Below are 22940 nucleotides of genomic sequence, written 5' to 3'. Positions count from 1 at the left end.
CCACCTGATGAATGCCTGGCGCTTAGTAGGTGCTCAGTGAATGTTTCCTGAATGAATGAACACACAGATGAATAAATAAAAGAAATGAATAAATACCAGTTATATTAATTCCTAGCTGCTGAATAAAACCCCACAATCTTTGATACAACCTGAATATTTTATCGTAAGTGTGGAACAGTTTGACCAGAAACAGGAGATCTAAGACACAGTCACAGGAACCTGCAATTTAACTGGATTCTATTTGTGATATGCCCCAAAAATAAAACAAAAACAATGAGGCAAAAGGAAATGTACTCTCTTTTCTTGATTGTCTTGACATCTATATGGCCTTATTTAGACAGTGGTTACTATGATCTTTTAAAAGGAAAATGTAAGTATGGAGGAAAATACTGTTGCAGGGAAAATGCTATTCATTTATAGATTGTCCGAAGTTTTCTGTTAAGAGTTACCCAAATGATGGTAGATGCAACTTTTTTCGGATACAATGTTTTGCGGAAGTGAGAAATAGTTCCCAGGTAGCAACGTTATAAATGTTCTCAAGGGTCACAGAGGCCTATGCTGCCTACAGATTAGCAGCCGGCATGACCAGAACAAGCAGGCTTTGATGTTATCCAGGAATGACGGACAACAGACCTCCCATGCTCTTCGCCTGCTAGATGAAAACGTGGGAACATAAAGGAGGCCTGGTGCTTCTTTCCTTTTATCCTTGAACAAACACAGACATAAAGCAGATGTGACTTCACTAAATATGAGCTGGTTCAACTGATGAGCAGTTTGGATTGCATTTCTAATGACACATCATGATGTTCCCACTCTGTGTGACTGGATCCAAGCCAAAGACAAAAGCAACCCTCTGCACACTGGCCATAAAAGTTTATTTGAGGCATAAATACTGGAGACTCTAACAACCTGGTAAATGGTACTGGATTATTTTTCGATAGCCCAAACTGCAAAATTGAACTATCTGCTTGTTAGAACAACTGCTACTGAGCTAGGTGACTCACATTGTTTGAAGAAGCACCCTTGAACTCCTTTCCACAACTATAGCCTCAAGAAAGGAGAAAATTTTGCTGAACAAAATCCTCACTTACGGAAGGTATAGAAGTCCATAGGAGAATCACAATTTAACTAAGCAAACGTTAGGAAATAATTGGTTTTTAAAAGAGAAAGAAAAAATGTGGTCATAATGCTGTTTGGTGGAAAACAATTATCAAAAAGTTTTAAGTAGTTCTGCCTAACCTCTACAAAGAGAATTATATCAATGTGGTTTATTTATTTTTTTATTTATTTATTTTTTTAGGCGAGGCAACCCTTGGTTGACCTCACAGATTACAAAGACCTTGTCAGTTTATAATCCCTTATTTTTTTTTTTTATGCCTACAATACCTGGTGTTCCTAGGTGGTCTCCCATCCAAGTTCTAACCACGCCTGACCCTGCATAGCTTGCAAGATCAGACAGGATCGGGCTTGTTCAGGGTAGCATGGCCGTAGACACCAATGTGGTTTCTTACACTCAAATTTTAGTTCCATTACTGAGAACAGAGACTGGCATAGTATATATTCAATATATGTCAATGTAATTGAAATTTAATTCTAAAACGGGAATCTCATTCTTCCAAGAAGCCCTTTCTGACTATATCGGCTCACAAGAAACCCCCTTTTCAGACCCCTACATTCTTACTCTCCAACAATGAACTAAACTGTTTTTGTTGTTCTTTAATTATTGTATGCATAGATGCTTATCTTTCCAACTTATCTCCCAACTCCCTCAAATTCAGAGACTGAGAATTAAATTTCTTTTAAATAAGCCAACAGTACCTAACCAGGGGGGACACAGAGTGGGATTATATATGAAACATCTCACCCTATTCACCCCCATAAGCATAAACAACTTAAAATGTAATATTCCTACAAAACACACACACGTTCTTCTATGATATTCATGAGTTGCTTCTTTGAAAACCCAATAAAATATGCATGCAAATAGAAGGAACCTGGAGAATGAGCCCATTCTACTTTGCCCCCTGTCCCACATTCGCTGAGCTTAGAGAAGACAGGGCCAGTGTTTTCTGTGGTATTCAGGAAGCGCTGGACGTGAATTTGAATAGAAAATGAGCAGAAACAACCTGACAATTTGCCACTCTAAAACATGTAAGCTTCTTTCCTCAGCTGCTGCTTGGTGTTACTTAGTGTAGCATGCCTCCTTGAAGATCTGGTCTGGTGACTCAAAATCTTTTTCAAAGGCATCTGTGAGAGATTTTACCCAGAGACTCCTACCACCCCTGATTTGCTGAGAGCATCACCAACTTCATCTTCTTTCTTACTGAAGCAAATGTGGGCCATTTAGGGGTAATTTATATAGTACTCACCAATAAGATCTGCTTGAAGAAAAGTAGAGATTTTTCAAGGTAATTCAACAAAACTGGGTTTTTCGAAACTGCATTGTTATATATACCTGCCTTTCTTTCCAAAGATCTCACGTGTTCTCTTATCAGTTATGTGTGCGTGTGTACATGTATTTGCTATTTTGTTTGTTTTCTTAATTAATTGAGTCTAATTCTCTTAATAGCTTACATAAGAATGACTACAAAAGTTGGGAAAACATACTTCCCTTTCAAATCCACGAAAATACTTTTTCTTGCTAAATAGCCAAATAATTCAAAACTGAGCCATTGCTTAGGTCAGGGTTAAACTGTCTGAAGAGGTAATCAATCTTCTAAAGTTTCTCTATGTGAGTTAAGCACCTACTCCTATTTCAAAGGCCATATTGTTTTATCTGGACTTTCAGTTAGTACATAAAAATATACGTGTTTAAAATTTCAAAGAAAAATAATTCATAAAATTTGCCCTTATTTACTCACTCATTCATTCATTCATTCATTCATTCTTTTTGTTCTCGGTTCTACAATTAACTCTGTTCCCATCACAGAGCTCTGAAAATACCTATAATCACTTAAACCTTTGTCTTCACTTAATTGTTAATATTGCTACCTTGAAATTCTTGCTTCCTCATTGATTCCATTATTTATTTTTGAGAGCAGCCATTTCCAGCAAGTGTATATTACAAGGAACCATATAAAATTGCCACTTTGGCAGATTTAAGAAATCAAATATTGGTAATTTTATATAGTTCACACTTTATGTTTAAAAACATCTTCAACTCTCTTCTTCATGCTACTCATTCAAATATTATAAAGTTTTCTCTAATCAGTTTCCATAAGGTTTTTCTGCTATTTCTCTTGTTCTATTTTTACAGTCGCCATTCCCCATTTAAATAAACTTCACTGAGGCTCATCACTCATCATTTCTCGGCAGGACAACTGCTACTGAGTCCTTGCCTGACTCTACATCACTCCTACTCCCCTTCTAATCCAGTCTCAAGACCAGTGGATCCGTTTCTGCCAACACCACTTGGAAGAAATGTATCTTTCTATCCAAAATTCTTCTGTGTCAAATGCAAATTTATTTAGCTATTCTTGAATGTCTACCAGCAGGTCTCCTAACTTATGTCATTAATTCATTAACCTTGTTCATTATTCTTCAGCAGATTCTCCGTTCTAGACAAGAAAATTCTCTGCCCCAATTGTTTCCTGCCTAAGAGATTTATTATGTGTGTTATTCTATCATCTGAATAATTCAGTCTATTGAATTGAAAAATAATTCAATATTGATATGTTCTACTACATTCACCACCTGCTCTTGATTCTGTGAGAAGAAATAAGACCCTTGTTTTCACGTATGGTGCCAGAATTGTAACATTTCAGGTCTAAGGATAACAACCAAATATTATGTTCATTTTAGATCTATGAATCTATAGATCTCAGGTAATGCAAAAGTTAAATTTTCCATTAGTTTCTTATGTTATCAATTTCCATAAATGTCATAAAAGTAGGAATAAACACCAAAAAACTCATTTCCTTTATTATGACGTATGTCCTCTATAACACCCAGAATCAATTAATAATTTTAAATACTAATCATTTGAAAGTAAACAAGGTATGTATGATTTACTAATCACATAGTTTGTTTTTTTTTCCTGGCACTGTTAGAATAACCTTCACAACTGCCAATTAATATTTGCTAAGTGTCCAACGGGGTAAAGTATGGAGCCAGGATTAAAAAAACTCACAAGATAAAGAGCAACAGTCTTGAGTATTTCATAAGGAGAACAAAAAAACTATCCTGGTCCTTCTAGAGAGTCAACTGGAGAACAAGAAGACCTATTTTGAAATACTATTATGAACCTTAGTGTAATTTTATGTAATAGTAGTACATTTCATTCCAAATAAAAAAAAATTTTTCTCAGTTATTCACCATGATGTTGAGCTTCAGGTCACAGATTTAGATTTCCAAGTTCAATAACCAATAAATTCTTGATTTTCATGTTTGCAATCTGGGTAGACAGTTACCATGGTTTATAGACTCCAACTGCCCAGCCTTTCCATAAAGTAACATATTGTTCTATGTATTTATAGTTACCTCTTACAATAGACATCTCTCTGAGTGCATGCCACACTCAACGCTCTCCATGTCATTTCCTTATGAAGAGTAAGTCTTTAGACCTCTCTCTTCTGTTAACAGCTAGGATAAATTAGAGATTAACACATCATCTGAAAATAGCCATCCCTAGGCTGTGCAGTGACAAGGAGGTGGCCTTCATGTAAAAAGTCTGCCCCAAAGGAGATCCTTTATAGTTGATGGTGACTGCTTAATAGGGTGATCATGTCCTTTATTTCCAAACCAAGACATCTTTAAATATTAAAAGAACCACTGTAATTACACGACAGTCAAAAGCCAGTATTGTTCCAAGCAAAATGGGACACCCAGTTATAATCAATTAGCCTAAAGAGCCTAAACAGATCCTCTCTCTGCACATGAGACTCAGGAAGAAAGCCAGTAAGAACACAGAATGAAAGCAGTAAAATATCCTAAGACAGAAGAAAAGGTAGTAGGCATCATGAGTGAACAAAGAGGTGAGATAAAACAGGGAATCAAGAGAAACTCCTCCTTGGCATTAGGAAAAGTAGCTAATGTTTTAGACACTGTGCTAACAACTTTAGATATCTCGTTGCACTTAATCTCCAAGTCAATTTATGAGATGGCTGCAATTACCGCGCGCGCACACACACACACACACACACACGCGCGCACACACTTTACAAATAATTTATATGAAGATATCTGCCCGAGATCATGCAGCCATCAACACTACCCAGGCAATGAAAACAGCTGAGTCATCATAATGGCAAAAAAATAATAATAATAATAATGAAAACAGCTAAGTCATCATAATGGCAAAAAACCAAATGAACAAACAGGGCAATTGGTTTCAAAAAAGGTGTGCACATTCCACGGGAGTGCCCAGTGTAGCAGGGTGTGGAAGAACATGCTAAAAACTAAATTTATATTTAATCTTAGCTTCTATTTATAAATTTGTGTATATATTCAATAATGTATACAATTCAGTATTATAGTAATACATATGTATAATTTACAAGTAAATGTATATCTATTATGCTTACTCTTTTTCTGATGGAGCATATGATCAAAAAAGTTGAAAGAGCACTGTCCTAGAGTTCAGAGCAATGAATGCCCATTTTGGAGGAGACAGATCTACTGTCATTGTGGGATCACCAGGACTAATCTCAAATTACTAGAGCCAGTATATAGCCAAGAGGTGGTAGTGATCAAGGCTGATTCATGTCCTCCCTCATTCCTTATACATTCCAACAATACACTTCTATCAACTCAAATCAACTGTGCTTGAAATGTCAAAAGTATCATCTTATCCTAGAAGTTTTTAAAGGTCCTTACCCAACACTATAGAACAACATGATTTTAAACCCAGACATAAAAATACTTTACCACAAGCATAATCTCACAGAAATATGGAGCCATGCGTCCATGTCTTATTAAATTAATTAAACAAAGGGACCATTAGATTGGATGGTTCTAATGGTTGACCTACCTAAGGAAAACAAACCTAAGCCAGAGTTAATGAACTGGAATCTGAGAAAATGAAACTGAAGAATGACCAATCATAAACAGCAAACTAAGCTTTCCCACATAAAGCAACCGCTAATCTACAACCAATCAAATAATTTCTTTGCTTTGATTAAGTGTCTTCTCCACAAAAACCTTGCTGCTAGCTTCTGCCACTGGAACACTCCTAACCACTTTCCATTTGGTGCTGCCCAATTAGAATTGCTGTTTCCTCTTCAAAATTTTAATGTGTCTCACTCTACCTTTTAATAGTCTTGAAAGGTAAAAATGCATATGTAGGATTAATAATTAAGTTTCATGAGTAAACAATCTTTTTTAAAAAAGTCTTTTAAATATTTTATTTTAGACATTTTAAAAACTCATCTCAATTTCAACATCCCTCTTTATGAGTAATAAAGTTCTTTTTGTCTGTGCTAAGTCAGAATGCTTAAGCCTGTCTCTCCTATTGCATCCTCAGTTGAGATACTTACAATGGGGTTACATCCAAATAAACCCATCCTAAACTAAAAATACTATAATTTGAAAATGTATTTAATACTACACTATAAAGTATTGGCTGTTTACTCTCATGACCACATGGCCGACTGGGTGCTGGGGCCCCCTGGTGCTGCTTGTCATCACGAGAGAGTATTGTACCACAAATCACCAGCCCAGGAAAAGAAACAAACTCGGCAACTATCACTAGTTACTTTGCACATATATATTACATTTTTGGCATGAAAAACATTTATTTAACTCAACTTATTCTTTCTCTGACAATCTGATCCAAATTCATCTCTGTTTGAGTTTATTTGGACTCTCAGGAAGGACCCCATGTTGTGATCATTCTTTAGGCAGAGTCCTTAGGAAAATACCCCTTTGGGGTGTGGAAGATGGAAAAGTAAGGGAAGTAGGTGGCAGCTATGACTCTCCTACTTACCTGAAAATTTGTAGAAATTCAAAGACAGTTCTAGAAGTGTTCAGAATAATTGCTTATGTATTAATTAAAATTCCAAAGGACAATAATAGTCATTACCATTTGATTCTGAAGAAAAATGCTCAAATCAACAGTCTAGGGTGAGCATCTCTCCTCCTGCCTCCTCCTCCCTCCACATGGTTCTGTCTTCCATCTCTGCCTTAGATCACAGAGAGCCAGTCTCTTCATCTCCTCTTCCCACTTTTCTCACTTTCCACCATCCACCCACCCCCACTTCTAATTTTCTTTCTTCATTAACCTAACATAGTATATAAAAGTATATTTTAAGTAGCCATTTAACATAAATTATGTCTCCTTTTCTCATTTTTAAAAGATTAGACGAACATGAAAATTTAGCAATAACCGAACACTACTTAGTATATAATAGATGTTTGTTAATGTTAGTTCCTTTCCCCACTTATGCGTTTGTTGTTTGTTTTGCAGTACAATTGATTAATTTTGTCAAGATCAATGGCCCTTAATGAGGGGGGAAAAATTCGCATTTTAACACTAGCTTTTCTCCATAACATAGTCTTTCTAGCCATAATTGCTCTGAAAAACTCCAACTTTGTAATGTTTATGTTAAAAGACACAATCTCAGTGTATAAAATCCTTTATTAGAAAAAAGGGTGGTCTGGACCCTGGATTAGTAGTTACCAGAAGGAAGCAGAAGAAAAGACAGGTAAAGGAGGTCAAATATTTGGTGACAGAAGATTGGACTTTGGGTGGTGAACACACAATACAATATCATATGATGTATTATTGAATTGTACACTTGAAGACTATTTGATTTTATTAACCAATGTCACTCTACTAATTTTAATTAATAAATAAATAAAAAGAAAAGAAAAGAGGATGCCCAAGCCTTCACAGATCAGATACTTAAGGAAAAGCTCCAGGTATAACATGATACTGATCCAGTAGCCAGACTATCCTGCCAACTTTCAATTTCCACTATGGTTGCTTCACATGCTGCAACCTACATGCTCACCTATGGTTGGTTCCTCCTTTTGAACTGGCATATGAATGAGAAGATGGACTTTCTATATTATTCTCAGTTCAAATTTAATTAGCCAAAATTTTATTTTAAATTTTCTTATTAAGTGCCGAAGAAATTATCAAAGGAAATATTTACAAAACCTGTGTTTTTTCCAACAAAAGTTTATTCATCGTCTATGGACCACATCCATCCCTTCACATAGTCTCCTCCATGACTGAGGTCAAGAGGCCAAACTTAAACTCTGGACACAGCGGGCTATTTGCATCCTGAGGGCAGAAACAGTATCTGTGTTGTTTAAAATAAAATGTCCAGTGTCTATCAAAGTATACATACATATATCAAATCATCATGCTATATATGTTAAATATATACAATTTTATTTTTCCATAAAGCTGGGAAAAATAAAAAATTTGTAAAGTACCTAAAAGATAAAAAGTGGTCAATAAGTACTTTAGAAATAAATAAATGAAGACATAACTTCTCACCTTTCAAAAGAAACACCCCTCCCAAGAAGTAGGTGATGAGCCATAACCATTACAGAAACGAACAGAAATAATTTCCTTTTCTTGGTAACAAGACAGTTATTCTTTCAAAATTCTCTTACAGGAGAATTGTGTTGCATTTGAAAACATATTCAAATGAGTAGTTTTTTTACCTTTGTCCATGTAAATCCAAACCGCAGTAGCAAATCTAGTATGACCTAAAATACATTATTCATTTCACCACAGCGTAGCTCTTTTGCAAAAGAACAGAAAGAGTAGATTGTAAATGTCTGCCTTCCCTTAACAGCTGTTATTTACATTGTGAAGTGTCATTCAGTTATAAATTATATCTTACCTAAGGAAATTACGCTAACTTTGCAAACACCAAGCAAATCCAGAATTAAATACAAAAATTACTAATTACTATAAGCTGGCACATTACTATACACATTAAATACAAAATTACTAATACTATAAGTTGGCATACGCAAAGTACCTAATGAAAGGTGAGAAAGATTTCTTCAAAAACTAAAGAGTAATTAGAGGTGGCAGAGCAGGACTAAAGGACAGTGCAATAAGACACTGAAATAGCTGCTTTTGGAAGCCCAGGAAAAAGGTATGTGACCTCCACATTGTTTTTCTAGACCTGCCAGTGATTAGTGTTAACTCTTCCATTATACTTGAGCAAAATCTGAAGTAAAGAAAGTCCCAGCAATATGGAGGTCACCAGAATTAAATGATTGCATTGGAATAATAAAGATGAAATTAAAAACAACAGCATTTCAAGAAAGAAAGGAAGGAAATAAAGAAATTTTAATTAAATTAACATTCATATATCTGATTCCTAATAATCTAGGGAATGGTGGTTAGGAAAAAACAACTCTCAGTGATTCCACTTTGTGTCAGTAGCTGTGCTAATTAGTTTACACAAATTATTTTATTTAATTTCAAATAACCCCCAAGATGTCTATATCACCATCATTTACAGTGTATACACAGAGACAGAGTGGGATTAACTAACTTTTCAAAGTCACATCCTATTAAGTGGCTGAGCCAGGGTCTATTGTACAAAAAGATGACAATTTTTGGTATCCATCTACCATACCCCACCTTCAACTTGTCTTAAGTGAAAAAGTGAAAAAGAGAAGGGCTATCCAACTTTAAGACTTATTATAAAGCTACAGTTATAGAGACAGTGTGGTATTGGTAAAAGAACATAAAAATAGATCAATAGAACAGAATAGAGAGTCTAGAAACAGACCCAAATAATTATTGTCAACTGTTCTTGGACAAAGGAGCAAAGGCAACACAATGGAGAAAAGATGGTCTTTTCATTCAACAAGCAGTGCTGAAACAACTAGACATCCACATGTTAAAAAACAAATCTAGACATAGACCTTAAACCCCACAAAAATTAACTCAAAATGGATCACAGACCTAGATGTAAAATGTAAAACTAAACCTCCTAGAAGACAATATAAGAGAAAATTTAGATGACCTTGGGTATGGTAATGACTTTTTCAATACAACACCAAAGGTACAAGCCATGAAAGAAAGAATTTAAAAAGTTGAATTTCATGAAAATTAAAAACTTCTACTCTGCAAAAGACACTGTCGTGAAAATCAGAAGACAAGCTACACACCAAGAGAAAATATTTGCAAAAGATGTATCTGATAAAGGACTGTTATCCAAAATAAACAAATAACTCTTAAAACTCATTAAGAAAACAAGCAACCCAATTAAAAACCAGGCAAAAAATATAAACAGTCACCTCATCAAAGAAGATACACGATGGCATATAACCATATAACAAGACGCTCAACATCATATGTCATTAGGAAATTGCAAATTAAAACAAGATGCAACTAAATACCTGTGAGAATGCCCAAAATCTAAAACACTAACATCAAATGCTGGCAAGGATGTTGAGTATCAGGAATTCTCAATCACTGATGGTGAGAATGCCAAAAGAAAAAAAAGTACATCTTTCAAAAGACTATTTGGTGGTTTCTTACAAAACTAAAAAAATATCTTAACATCTAGTGCAGAAATCACACAACTCAAATGAGTTGAAAATTTATGCCCACCAAAAACCTGAACACCGATATCTCTAGCAGCTTTATGAATAATTGCCAAAATTCAGAAGCAAGCAAGATGACTAGGCAGAGCACAGAGAATTTTTAGGGCAATGAAACTAGTATTATCAGGCCAAGATCTAGATCTGTCGTTAGATAGACAGTAAGGAAGCTTTAACTGACATAAATTAGAACACTTCTTTGTGTATGTGAAACTTAAGCAATACCCTAAAATTTTGTATGAAAACCCAACAAAATAGCCACTATTTTCCATGGGATATACAACAGAACTACTAAATATACTTTTATTTGCCTTGAATCTTGCCCACTCTATATTGACTCGACAGCCTATGTTAAATTAGTAATACATTTTATGAAGTAGTTCATTGTTGAGCTTGAGTGTTCATGAGGAGGTAGAAATGGAACTTTATTATTTAACGTTGACGATAAGAATTCTTTGCTTGCTGACTATTTTATACTTTCCTTCCTGAGCCAAAGCTTTGTAAAACATGTTTGGTTCACCTGACAGCTCTCCAGAAAGTCTGAGCCAATTTGCAGTTTCTTCTTTGGTGTGAGAGTGCCTATTTCCTCAGAGCTTCTCTTAAAGCTTATGATCTTTACATATTTTGGCTGATTGGACAGACATAATAGTACACAAAGTTGTTTTAACTTACAATTATTTGAGAGTTTTAATGTTTTATCACATGTTGGCTACATACTTTTTGTTTTTTTAAATGGCTTTACTAATACATAAGTTACATACCATTAAGTTCAGTCTTTTAAAGTGTACAATTCAAGGGCTTTCAATATATTCTAGAGTTGTGCAAATATCCACATAAACTAATTTTAGAATATTTCATCACCTCAGAAAGAAACCTTGTACTCACCATTCCCTTCATCCTACTCTTCCCCCAGCTCTGGGAAATCACTAATCCACTTTGGGTCTCTATATATTTGCCTATTGTGGATGTTTCACGTAAATGGAATCATACACTGTATGATTTTGTAACTGGCTTCTTTCACTTAGCATAATGTTTTCAAGGCTCATCCAAGTTGTAGCATGTATCAGTACTTCATTATTTTTTATAGTTAAATAATGTTCCATTATAGTAATTATATCATGTTGTGTTTATCCAGTCCTCCTGCTATAGGCCTAGGTTTTATCATTTTCCAAATGGCAAAGGGAAGACAAAACTACAGATCTACCAGTCATTCCTTCTTTACCTTCTTGTTCTGCTACAAGCTTTCTTGTTCTTTCCACGATATCCATGCATCAGCCAGGCCTCCTTCCGGGCCTGGAGTTCGTTAAAGAGCTTCACATGGAGCACTAGGTACTGCAGTACGAATTAAAGCGACTTCTTGAATTCGTGTCTTCCTCTGGAAAGGGTAACCAACATTTGGCTGCCAGTGCTTCCTCCTCTGCCTGGAATTCACACCTGCCTGTGCTACCTCTAGACATTAAGGCCAGCTGCACACAGGCAGCAAAGACAGAAAAATTCTGAACCTGGAACAGAAAACAATCTCAATATGAAATGACTCAAATTTTTTTCTAGTGGCTTTTTAAAAGTGTAAGCAGTAAAAAAGTGTGTGTGTGTGTGTGTGTGTGTGTGTGTGTGGTGTGTGTGTAAAAATCCTGAAAGCCTTTTTCTGAACATAAAACTGACATATCATCACTGACAAAAATTATTAGAAAATCTAAGAGTATAAACAAAAAAAGTCCTATCTCTTTTCATGTCCCAAGGTTAACCATGGTTATAGGTTTGGTGTATATCCTTAGAGAAACAGACAGATACACTTGCCAAAATATACACTTATATTTTAGACAACTGGAAATGTATTATATATAGTTTCACATAAAATTTTTTTCCACCACATTTTCTAATGTCATTAAATATTGCTTGAAAACATTAAATTTCCACTTAGGACCCATCGTGATATACAAATCTTTTTCCTCCCTTTGCATATTTAAGTCTCCTCCATTATAAGTAGGACTATGATAAACATCACATCTCATGTGTCTCAAATTTTTATTTGGTTCTACAATCTTCATACTTATCAATTCGATCATTTGCAAACATTTGTCAAAGGCCTACCCTACTATAGGCACAGTGCTAGAGATTCAATGTTGATCCTTAAAAACCTCTCAGAAAATAACTCTTCTGTTCCCTCATTTTGTCCTGCCTCCTTGGCATACCTGCTTGCTTATGTTCTTCCAGTTACTTTCCCCAACTACTGTTCTTGCCTATTCCTTGCCTATCCATTACTTTTCACACATGCCTTTTCCCATAGCTCAGTTAAGCTTATTCCTAACCCTTGCTACCTGACTGACCCTCTAGCAAGCATTTCTCAAACTATTTGGTCTCAGGATCACTTTATACTCTTAAAAATTATTGAGGATCCCAAAAAGATTTTGTTCTGTGGGCTGTTTCTCTCTCTATTTACCGAATGACAAATTAAAATTAGAAACATGAAACAATAGAACACAAGCACAAATTTCATTAGCCAAAAGAGAGAGGACAACATCTCAGTTCATATAGCCTCTGGAAAACTCCACTGCACACTCAAGAAAGATTGAAAGTGGAAAAGGAAAGTAATGTCTCAGTATCATTATGAAAACAGCTGGATCTTGCAGATCCTCCCAAAAAGATCTTGAGGACCCCAAGCTAGAGAACCACATCTAGGCCTTTGTCCTATGATTTCCTGTGTCACCTAATTCTCACTTTGCATTCACCATCTCTCATGGCCTGTGTCAACCACGGCAGGGGAGGGGGCAGCTGCGGTGTCATCAGCTTGCTTGGTTGCTATACATCACGATGGCATGGCTCCTTATTGCCTTTGCTTTCTCTGCAAAAAAAGATCAGTATCCAAGTCCCACAGGTTTTATTCAACTAAGTCAGTGTTCCTAGGCTATTTATGTTCTAGGATATTTAAGTGATGAAACATAGAAATCCAGCCTGTTTAATAAATTTTAATAGGAGGGCAGAATAACCGAAGAAGCCTCTAGAACAGTGCTACCCATCTCTTGTATTAAAGTGAAAGTTAAGATATATATATATATATATATATATATATATATATATATATATATATACACATGCCAATTAGTGGCATATATAAGACCTATATATATACATATATATATATATATATACGCCGATTAGTGGAGATACCTGCCTTTAACTTTATTAACAATGCTGCCCAAATATATAGAAAGAAAATAAGGCTGAGAATAAAACAGGAATTAAAGGACTTCCACTATTACAAAGTCAAAACATTAATTACACTCAATAATTTGCTTTTTGCTTTGTTTTTACATTTGACCTCTGGACAGTCATACTGTTTTTTTAACGTGACATTTCAGGTATTGGATTTTTTCCTTTATATAATAACATTACAGAACCTAACTCCCAACCTAACCACACAATTCACTTTGTTTAACTCCTTTCCTCCCAATATTTACCCACATCAAGGTATTTAATTATGTACATACAATCAGAGTACAAGTTGCATAACTGTGAAGCTTTCTACAACAATTACAGCTGCACTGTGCTTCATGAAGTACATCTAAATAAGAAGGACAAATTCCACAGTCCTACTTCTAAACAGAGCTGAAGCTTCCGTCCTTTAGAAAATGAGCGTTCAAAAACCATTTTTAGCCTATTTATACCTCTGCTTCCAAGATAGGACACTCTCTGGATGAGCTTATTGCCTTTTAGTTTTCATAGCCCTTGAGAACCTCTGGAAATTTAAGTTTAACCATCTCTAACTCAGTCAGCGGAAGATTCAAACACATATGTACACACACAGACCCACACACACCAGTCACAGTCATATAGCAAAACATGACAGAAGCACCCAGACTCAATGAGTTCCTGGGAACCTTTTATTTTCAGAGCATAAATCTCCCTTCTAGGCATCCCCAGACAAAATGGACACGCAAGGCTCCAGACGAGCAAAGGTGACTCAGTGGTATGTCACAAACTGAGGTAGGAGCTCTACTTTTGAGGGCTGCTTTACTAAGTTTTTACCTATCTTATTCCTTAAAAGACAAAGTTCTCAAACTACTTCCAAGCATTTATAAAGCAAACAAAGCCACCTGCCAGAAATGTTTGCTTTATTCTGAAACTGCTGTATTTACCTTGAAAACCACAAAATGTAAATAAGGGCACCTGATCAAAGAAAATCTTTAAACTACTCACTTACCGAATCAACACCTGGGAAGGAAAGGCAGTTGACTTGGACTTGAACACATGATATACAAATGGAGCTTTTATCTTAGTGGTAGTTTGAATAAGTTAATGATTAGTAAGCTTTATGGAGATACACAGAGACTTTCATAAACAAAATATAACTTTTATGAATTTATTTAATACTCGGAAGAGAGTAAAACAAGTAAGGCCCACCCACCATAAACTGTAGAAGTACAATCTAAATTCATACATACTTCCACTTAAAATAACAGATATGTGTATGACACTCTCTCCCACTGGCGATAATTTGTTCTAGAGTATGTGAAAACAAGTAATTTGACCTTTTTTTAAATTTAATTTTATTAGTTTCAAGCATACAGTACATTGGTTAGACATTTGTATAGTTTATGAAACAATCCACGACTGCTCTTACTCTCCTCTGGCTCTCTACCTAGCCATTACATTAATGCTAACTGCTTTCCCTGTGCCGTGCTCCCCATTCCTGTGATCAACTATCAACTACTAATTTGTACTTCTTTAACCCTTCACCCCATTATCCCAGCCCAGCAATCCCCCAACCCCTCTGTCCGTTGCCAGATTGTCTTCTATATTTGTGAGTCTGTTTTTGATTAGTTTGTTATTTTTGTTCCTTAGATTCCACATATAAGTGAAATCATATGGTATTTATCTTTCTCGGACTAATTTCACTCAGCATAATAACATCCAGGTCCTGATTTGACTTTTTAATATGCCTAATACATGACAAGATAAGAGAGGATAAGGAAAATAGTTCATTTAAAAATAGCTACCATTTAATTCATTGAGTTTTTGAGTGAGCCATAGTTTCAGATCTACAAACAGTCCATACTTCTCACCACAATATGTTCTTAGAAATTATATTATAAAAAGAATGCATTTCCCATAGGAAATTCTACTGAAATAATATAATTGGGATTATTTTCCTAAGGAATACACAGTTAATCATGAATATAGCAGAAATGGAAATATTCACACCCTCCATATCATTTAGAAAATCAAATATCCTATAAAAGTGATTCAAATGTACTTTGTAAAGATCATTCGTTTCTCCAAAATTAAAACTGCAACTATATCTAAAGACCTCACCAAGGACCTACCTAAGAAAGCCCAGAGAGGCAAAGAAAGAGTCCTGAGTGAATAAACTCTTTCTGCATCTTCCACACAGCCAGCCTTAGAGGTGAAAAAAGTCACAGAAGTATAGTTGAGTAGGAAAACTTCCTTTTTTTTTTGTTTCAGTCAAAAAATAAATATTTGCCATTTTTCTCTCTTGTCTAGGGCTTTTTGCCCCGGGCTATTATTCTTGAGTTGTCTAAATTTACCCCCCAGCCTCAGCTTCTTCCAGAATGGCTTCTAAATGTAGTCATATATTATGCAGCCTTTCGAGACTGGCTTCCTTTACTTAGCATAAATCATTTGCTAAATCACCATGTCATTGGGTATATCAGCTGTTCATTCCTTTTTAGTATTGAGTAGTATTCCATTATGTGGACATACCGTTGTGTGTACTGTTTATTCATTCACCAAATGAATGAGATTTTGATTGTTTCCAGTTTTTGCTATAAACATTCACGTACAGATCTTTGTGTGAACTTAAGTTTTCATCGCTTTGGGTAAATAATTAAGAGTGAGATTTGGGAGGTAATATAGTGTGCGTGTGTTTAACTCTTTTCCAAAATGGCTGTAGCATTTTGGACACTGCCAGTGATGCATGAGAGACCTAGTTGGTCTGCATCCTTGACAACAGTACTGTTGTCAGCATTTTCAGTACCGTCAGTATTTTTTCATTTTAGCCATTTCTCTAGTGGTACTTCATTGTGGCTCTTGATATTGTTGTTTTCTTCAATATTGGTATTCTCAGAGATTCCATTTAGAGTACTCTTTTCTTCTCACTCTCACAGCTTTAAATTCCATCCACATGCTAGTAAATGTCAAATCTGTTCTTCCACCTTGATTTCTCTCCGGAGCCTCCAAATCAACATATCCAGCAATCTTCTAGATCTGCTTCTCTGGCAGAAAGGATGTCAGAACCCAATTCATTACTGTGGTAAATTGCACAGTGGCCATAAATTCTTCCCATCTCTGTATGCATGTCCCTTTGCAGGTGACTTTGCAGCTCCTCCCATCAAAAGGCAGAGTCAATGTCCCCACTCTCTGCATCTGAACTTAGCCATATAGCATCAGTAAATGTGACACAAGCAGAAGCTTGAATAATGTTTGAGCACTGGGGTTTGCCCTTATTCTCACAACACTATCCCTATGTGAAGAATCTCGGCTAGCCTGCAGATAATGAGGGACACATCCCTATCAAAAACCTATCCATTGGCAGATATGTGAGTGAAACCATTCTAGACCATCCAGCTGCCAACTGACCACAGATACACGAGCAAGTTCAGCAGAGAGCAGCCAAGCCAGCTCAGAACAAAAGAATCAGCCAGAAAGCCCCCAGATTCATGAGTTAAATAGATCGATGCCATGAAAGCCACTCAGTTTGGGGGAGGAGGTGAGCTGTTACACAGTAATAGAAAACTGATACAATTACTCACCCCTATCATGCTACTAAAATCTGAAACCTGGGAGAATTCTAGGACACATTTTCTCCCTCACCCCTGCCTCCCACCCTACTCCCACATATAATTAGTCATCAAGTCCTAATATAGTTAAATACATCTATAGCTATTATATTACTCCATTATCAAATTTTCTGAACTATTTTAACAGTCTCTTAGTTGATAACCCATCCTACATTTTCAACCTCTCCATGTAAGAGAACAGTCTTTCAAATTTTCATTTCTGCTCATCATAGCCCAGCTTAAAATCCTTTAATAGTTCTCCACTATCTTGAACATAAAAAATCAAGTACCTCAGTATGGCATACAAGGCCATTAGGCACTGGACCCTCCTCTAAGCTCATCTCTGGCACTCTTCCACATTCTCCTAAGCTTTAACCATTCTTAAAAGCCATGACCACAAATGGTCATGTTACTCCACACCTCTGTGCCTCAGCCAGAAATGCCTCTCTCTCCTAAACAGCCTCCTTTCCACCTCGTTGACAACTGTCTATTTGAGCTCCAGCTCACCTCCATTCTTCGCTTGAATTCCCAAGCCAACGACAACCCTCTTCTCAGTGCTTCCATAGCCCCCGTCAGATTAGTCAGTGGTTAAGGATCTGGATTTCAATCAAAGGTTTGCTTCTTTCTAATTGTATGACCTTGGGCAAGTTACTTAACTTCTCTGTACTTCAATTTCCTCATCTATAAAATGAGATGTGACAGAGAATGTTACCCCTTCGCCCACAACATCTCTACTCTCCTCTTTAGGTAACAGACCTCCTGAGTTTTAGGTAGGCACATGGACAGCCCAATAACACTTTCTACAGCCTTCTTGCACCAAAATATAGCCATGCGTATTGGTTTCCTGTGGCTGCCATAACAAATTACCACAAATTGGGTGGCATTAAAAAAAAAAACAGAAATTTATTCCTTTGTAGTTCTGGAAGCCAAAAGCCCAAAGTCAAGGTGTCTTCAGGTTCATGTTCCCTCTGAAGACTGTAGGAGAGAATGAATCCTCTCTTGCCTCTTTCAGCTTCTGATGGCTCCAGGTAGCTTCTTTGGCTATGGCAACCTAATTCCATTTGGTCTCTGTCTTCACATGGCCTCTCCTGTGTGTGTGTGTGTCTTCTCTTCTGTTTCTTATAAAGACACTAGTCATTAAATTTGGGGCCCACCTGGGTAATCCAGAATGATCTCATCTCAAGATTCTTAATTTAGTCTACAGCCATGCCACCCTGAACGCGCCCGATCCCTTCTGATCTCGGAAGCTAAGCAGGGTCAGGCCTGGTTAGTACTTGGATGGGAAACCACCTGGGAATACCAGGTGCTGTAGGCTTAAAAACAATAATAATAAAATTTTTAAAAAATTCATAAAAAGTTAAAAAAAAGATTCTTTATTTAATATCATTTTCGAAGACTCTCTTTTCTAATTAGGTAACATTCACAGGGTTGGGTATTAGGACATGGATTTATTGGGGGGGAGCACCATTCAACCCAATATACTAAGTGACTATAAGGTATGAACAGGAGTGATATTTGTCATTCCAGATATCATTATGAAAGAATCTTCTTGCTCTTGATTCCTCTTACCCCCTTTCTACTAACTGAAAAATGGTGACTATTGGAGCAACTTTGAAAGCCATGTGTAAAGCCATAATATGGTTCTGAATCACTCACCTAGGAACTATTAAGTGAGAGAGAAATAAACTTCTCTTATATAAATCATTGTTTTTTGTTGTTGTTTTATTTCGGCTATAGCACCTTATCTAATACATGCACATAATAATATCAATAATATATACTACATACTACATAGAGTTGTGTAGGGATTAAGTAGATTAATAAAATATAAAGCATTTTGAACATTACCTGACATATAGTAAGGACTAAATCAATGTTTGTGATTAGCAGCACTGATAGTAGAGTAGTCCTGGTCACATTTAGTTATCATGGATTTACTTGTCTATTTCCTGCAGAAGACCACATTTTGCAGGGTAACGGCATGGCGCTTTCATTTCAGTATTATATTCAAAAGAACAGCAAATGTTCCATTATGTAAGTTAGCTTTACATATCACTTATTACCCTAGGAATTCCTTTAATGAAAAGGTGCATACTAGGCCTGAGAAGCCTGGATATCCCTTTTCCACATGTAGAAATCTTTCAAATTACACATTAAATGCTGTCTTCACTAAGATGCTTTCTTCACCTCTCAAAACAGGAAATTAAAATCTCCATCCTCCCATAATACTTTCACCATACCTTTTTATTTAGCTCTTATCACTGTCTCCCTTGTGCTATAATTCTTTATATACACATCTTATCTCTCTCATTAGATTATAAATTCCTTGAAAGCAGCATTCATTTCTGACTCATTTGAACCACAGCAACTAGTTCACACACTGCACTGCACACAGCAGATATTAAATAAATCACTATTAAATGTATCCAAGATCTTATAGAGTTGAAAAACAACAACTTAAAAAAAGCTTGCCTCACCCTACAAGCTGCGTGACCTTAACCATGTTATTTTACTTTTCTAAAGTGTAGTTTCCACATTTGTAAAATGGGGCTATTAAAAATTAAATAAGGTAACATGGATAAAGGCCATCATAAGTGCTCAAACTTAAAAATTCAATATTTAGGACTTTCTATTCTTAGAAAGAGTCATCTTGGGTATTAAGTTAAAATACCCACAGACAAAAGGTACCTATTCAGTACTTACATGAATTTGGACATACAATCAGCTTCATACACAACACTAGAAGGGAGATTTTTATACACAAGCCAGTAAGCAGCTCGGGAAAACTGGCCCCTGGACACATGATTAGTAAGTGAGGGACTCAGAGAATAGTTCTCATTCTTCAAAAGCACATGCATCTCAGGTGTTAATTTTCTGCCCATCATTTCTTACTCTTAAGAGAGAGAATTAAACTTCACAATTTTAAGCCACAAATCAAAGTTCATACACTGTATATATCACAGACACGACTGTGTGAGTGCTGCTTTAACAGCAATTCATGAGACTTTCACAGTATGAAGTCTTATTTACCACTTAGAACCACAGCAACTTCTCTCCAGTAGAGACTAAAGTATTTGAAAGTGCAAGTACTTTTACAATCTTGACTAGCTTCAACAAGAAAAGCAAAGAGGCAATGCAATCTGTTTTTATTTCATCCTTTGGCCTTTCTCTGAAAGCTCACTGAGAAAAGTAAACTTATTATCCAATTTCCTCTGCCACTTAAGAGTTTAATAATAGGGGATTGACAATAAAAGGTTCTTAATATAAAGACTTACCAGAAATATACAGGATCAACACAGCAATAACATTCAATTGGAGAATTTTAAAGATGTTTTAATATAAATCATGTAATCGTTGGCTTGCAAACCCATTGCAATTTTCTAAACTTCTTTAAGTAGCAGCCAACTACAAAATGCAATAACCTAAAAAAAGTTTCACTTAATACATGTGGAAGTTTTGTCTTCTGCTATTCACACTATAACAAATGTTAGAATGCACATTTTACACCAATGAACTTAAATTTAGAGGTGGAGAATTTAAGGATATAATAAAATAACAGGTCTATACATTGCTTTATCATAAAACACGTAATCAACTAAGAGCAATGATACATGCTTTGTAGTATTAAGACACCCAAAAAAGCATCTGATGACAGAACTGAAATTATATTGCCTTTAAGAATTACAAGTTTTTTCTAGAGCTTTATTCATTAATTCAACAAAAAGTAATAAAACACTCTTCTTGATTTTGGTAATTCAACAGAGCTCAGGCTAACACAGTATTTACGATTTACATTCTAATTGTAGGTCAAATAAAGAAACGGGTACAAATTCTGAGCATGCACTAGTCATGTGTCCTCAGGCCCAAGTTCACTGACTACCACAGTGGACAGTTTCCAGCATGCTGGCAGCCTCCCACTCCGAGCTCCTTCATCTCTCTCCTTCTCTTCAGGAGGGCTTTCCCTGACACCAGGAAAACTTGCCCAGCTGCAAGCAGGAGCAATCCAGAGTATGTTGTGGAAATGGGTGATTACACCCTCAGGGGCAACCTGCAACCCACAGATGATGGAAGTTGGCTGCAGCCTTTCTATTGGAGATTCTGAGGAACACATGTTCCTCATGGTTTCTCAGAAGACTCCAGCAGGACTGAGCCCCAGTTGCCACAGTGGGGAACATTATGGAACACTTAATTGCCTTTTCATCCTTTAGGCTCATTCTCCCCCACTTCCTCATCCATGCTTCCAGGGATCACCTCCCAAACATGAACTCTATCCAAGTCTTCCAGGATATGATTTGTAGGTACTCCAACCAACACAGTCCTAATCTATTTCCCCTCAGATATATTCAATAATACTGGAATAACACATAAAATGAGATAATCACACATATGCCCTTTATCAGCTTAATAAATTTCAAGATGTCATGAGGCTGGGCATTTGAATAAATAATTTAGATGAGAGTTAAGATGAGAGAGAGAGCAAGAGGGAGTCAAGCTAGAACAATGAGCCAATGCTAATAATATGAAACGTAACAGAGTCTCCACTTGGTTCCAAAGTACCATTTATGTACAGGAGAAGGGACATGAGGATTCAGAAATGCAAGTGACTACAGATGGAAGTAAATTAGGGAGTCCTGCCCAGGACTCTTGGGCTACTATTGTGGCATCCAAAAAAAGAGGGAGATTCTGATCAGACTGCACCCCAATGTACTATATTCAGTTCTTTCTACACCACTAAGAATTATACTGGCAAATAGGAGCCTAACCAGAGGACAAACAAGCCACTACGATGAAGACTAGAGAAATAACTAAAGAATTTAGTTATTTAGCTGGCAACAAGTGAAAGAAATTTTTTAAAATTAAGAGTGTATAAGAAAAGATCAGCAGAAATGTGATCATTCTAAACAAATACTTAAAGGATACTGTGTGGAAGAGGTATTAGATTTAATCAAAGTGGCTTTACAGGACTAGGTAAAATTTATAGGAGGGCATAATTCAACAGATAGTATGATATAGTGGTTAGGAACAGGTCTGGAGTCAGACAAACTTGGTTTGGATCCCAACTCTACCAGTAGTGAATTCGGTGACCTTAAGATGGTTGCATAATTTCTTTATACTTAACTCTATTGACTTCAAAATTGATAGCAACAATTTCCACTTTATAGGGTTTTGTGATTCCTAAATAATAATGCATGGAAAGCCCTAAGCACAGTACAGCACGTATTAAATTTCAAGAAATGCTAATTATTTCAAATCTAAAATTGTTTCAGTCTTCATCAAAAAAAAAATTATACTACCAAATCTGAAGGAATTCAATACAGCAATTGTTAAGCTGGTTGAGGAAGTATTTATAACTGGCTCATACTGTAGAATCACTGTTAGACAAGATTGATATATTCAACTACATAAAAAGTCAAAGCCACCACCTAGCAAGATGACTTTTTTCACTTATACACTTGAGCGTTTAACCTCCACCTCCACGTGTAGAAGCAAAAGGTGAGAGTCCCAGCCTTCAAAATGACTTCCCTGAATTATCTAGACGAAGAACTGAGTTACAGAAATGATTCTGTCAATCTTCCTCCAAACCCTAATTTTCACTATCTGCTTTAGTGTTCCACTACACAGCAG

At 36.1% G+C, this 22940-nt stretch overlaps 1 protein-coding gene and 1 non-coding gene across 2 annotated transcripts in view; one reads left to right on the top strand and one right to left on the bottom strand.

Moving 5' to 3' along the window:
* ITPR2 (inositol 1,4,5-trisphosphate receptor type 2) overlaps positions 1-22940 on the bottom strand; it is a 421207-nt gene that overhangs the window by 353953 nt on the left and 44314 nt on the right. The gene's annotated exons all lie outside the window — the stretch shown is intronic.
* On the top strand, positions 18512-18630 carry LOC120618614 (5S ribosomal RNA). Its single transcript, XR_005657275.1, has one exon. It is a non-coding gene; the product is annotated as a 5S ribosomal RNA (ribosomal RNA).

This window comes from Pteropus medius, unplaced genomic scaffold (assembly GCF_902729225.1).
Source record: "Pteropus medius unplaced genomic scaffold, Ma_sr-lr_union100, whole genome shotgun sequence".
NCBI classification, from domain to species: domain Eukaryota; kingdom Metazoa; phylum Chordata; class Mammalia; order Chiroptera; family Pteropodidae; genus Pteropus; species Pteropus medius.
This window is presented reverse-complemented; position numbering and strand designations above follow the sequence as displayed.